The sequence below is a fragment of the Megalopta genalis genome, unplaced genomic scaffold (genome assembly GCF_051020955.1).
Source record: "Megalopta genalis isolate 19385.01 unplaced genomic scaffold, iyMegGena1_principal scaffold0021, whole genome shotgun sequence".
NCBI classification, from domain to species: domain Eukaryota; kingdom Metazoa; phylum Arthropoda; class Insecta; order Hymenoptera; family Halictidae; genus Megalopta; species Megalopta genalis.
Window position 1 is genome coordinate 5,001 of NW_027476091.1, and position 2,500 is coordinate 7,500.

Here is a 2,500-nt window from a genome sequence, read left to right on the forward strand (position 1 = left end):
AACTTGATTATTTAGAGGAAGTAAAAGTCGTAACAAGGTTTCCGTAGGTGAACCTGCGGAAGGATCATTACAATGTTCCAATATATCTCAAAGAGAGAGGAGAGGAGGAGAGAAAATGAATTCGATTAGTTTGTGGATAAGAATTCATATAAAAAAAAAAGATATTGTTGAGCCCGCCAGATCATTCGTGCGTGATTTACACGGCCAGACGTGTGTACTACACGTATTAGGCCTTTGATCTGCGTTGCGTAGGCCACAACAAATCTTTCAAAGAGAGAGATATATGTGTTGTTGGGGTTTGTGATTATGAAGGTGCCCCAACGCACAAAAATATATAAAAATGTACAAAGTTGGGATGTGGTGTGGTGGAGAAGAGTTGGGCCCGACCAGATCATTCGTGCGTGATTTACACGGCAGACGTGTGTACTACACGTATTAGGCCTTTGATCTGCGTTGCGTAGGCCATCTTCCTTCCAAGACACACACGTGTTGGGGTTTGTGTGATTTTATGATAGTGCCCCAACACGGAAAAATAAGCGTACGAGAAGAGTTGGGCCCGACCAGATCATTCGTGCGTGATTTATACACGGCCAGACGCGTATTATATTACACGTATTAGGCCTTTGATCTGCGTTGCGTAGGCCATCTTCTCGATAGAGAGAAAGCCCAATGTATTCTTTTTTCTTTCTTTACAGTTGTAGTAGGACAGGGAGGGATGCGAGCGTGCTAATCACGCTTCCTCAAGTCTTCGCTGTGGTGTGTAAAAAAAAAAGAAAAAAAGGAATCGTTGGGAAAGTCCAAAGGACGAAAATATCGGGCAGTCTGAAGATAACTTAATGCTCGTTTACATTGGTATCAAGAGAGACCGGCTTGTGTAGCTCGTTTCAATGCTGTGTCGTTGTCATTGACACCCTACTCTGTTGCGCGCTAGTGGCAGCATGAGCGTGGGACGTATATATATATATGACACCCAGCTAGAGCCGGCCGTGAGTCCGTCCGGTGTAAATAACGACGAAAGGAGAGAGAAACTTTTCGAATCCAGTATCGGGTTGATAATTGTCCAGTTTGAATATCCATATCCCCGTCGTTTTTGGAGGTGATATACTCTCTGTGTTTCTTCGATAGAAGGCTTTTCAATGTTCTATTCGCTCCGACCGTCGAACTTGCAAGAAAACAGTGGTTTTGGATTTGCTCGTACATATATATATGGTTTCGACGGAAATATCTCGTTCTTTAAGGGACAATTATGTCGTCGTACGACGACTCCCGAATCTCCTTCGCGCGCTGGTTGGAGCTCTTCGGGTATCGGCTTGTTCCGAAATATAACACAAAAATGTGGTGGATAGCAAATACACATTATATTATATATGAGAGAATAAAAGGGAAAAATTACCCTGAACGGTGGATCACTTGGCTCGTGGGTCGATGAAGAACGCAGCTAATTGCGCGTCAACGTGTGAACTGCAGGACACATGAACATCGACATTTCGAACGCACATTGCGGTCCACGGATACAATTCCTGGACCACGCCTGGCTGAGGGTCGTTTACGTACTTATAAACTGCTTGCGTTGATGGCACTTGTTGCCTATATACGTACGAGCGAATGATGGGCGCTTCGTCGGCGTTTGTCGCGGTCCTATGGATATTGAGAAATTTTACGTACGTCTAACAGTCTTCGAGAGAGATGGAAATCGTGTTCGAACTAGCGTGAGTGTGGAAGGCGGTGTCGTGTGTCGTATATGTTTTATATACGTCCGCCCGTCTGAAACACCGCTTCGAAGCGGTGACAAAATCTTTTTCGGGACGATTCGTATTCGTAGAACTATCGAGATTTCACTGGTACATTTTCAACGCGCTCCCGACGTCGCCTGAAATGAAACGAGATGGGTTTAACCCACGAAAGCGTACTACACGAGTCTGTCCTATGTGAAGACTGTGTACAGAGATCGAACGAACGCATGAAAGAAATTGAACGAAAGAACACATAACCCGCAAAAATATAGAGTAGAATTGTGACCGTTGCTTCGAATTTGAATTTATATGTATATATATATCATAGCCCCAGGGAGTGGAACCTATGAGTGTGGAAGGATGTCTCTTACCGTTATGTTGTCAGAGGAAAAAAAGTCTCTCTCTTCGTACGACACATTTGTGTACGAATTGTATCGATGGCTATATAGATCCGATGTTGCACATATTCTGAGTAAAGAACACCCCACCCGGGTTACCGTCCTAAAACTCTTCTATTGGTGTGGCTATGATGTGTGTGTCAACGCAATCGCGAGTCTGGTTCTACGGGAAAACCGTTTGTCGGTCGCCCCATATATCTTTTTGTTCTCTTCAAATGATCGAATAGCGAAACCGCACGAGATCAATCGGTCGTCTAGTCCCCGAAAGTACTTTTCGGACGGACGTTAAAGTTATACCGATTGTAATCGTCTTGCGAGTGTTTCGAAGATCTATATTTGGAGAGGATATCGAATTTTATAAAAGATATA

At 44.0% G+C, this 2,500-nt stretch overlaps 2 non-coding genes across 2 annotated transcripts in view; both read left to right on the plus strand.

Moving 5' to 3' along the window:
* Positions 1 to 70, plus strand: part of LOC143260839 (small subunit ribosomal RNA) — a 1,921-nt gene extending 1,851 nt beyond the window's left edge. Inside the window, exon 1 of the ribosomal RNA XR_013035111.1 lies at positions 1 to 70. This exon is cut by the window's left edge and continues 1,851 nt beyond it. This is a non-coding gene — a ribosomal RNA (small subunit ribosomal RNA).
* Positions 71 to 1,390: 1,320 nt separating this feature from the next.
* LOC143260842 (5.8S ribosomal RNA) lies at positions 1,391 to 1,545 on the plus strand. The gene has a single exon (XR_013035114.1). It is a non-coding gene; the product is annotated as a 5.8S ribosomal RNA (ribosomal RNA).
* Positions 1,546 to 2,500: the final 955 nt, after the last annotated feature.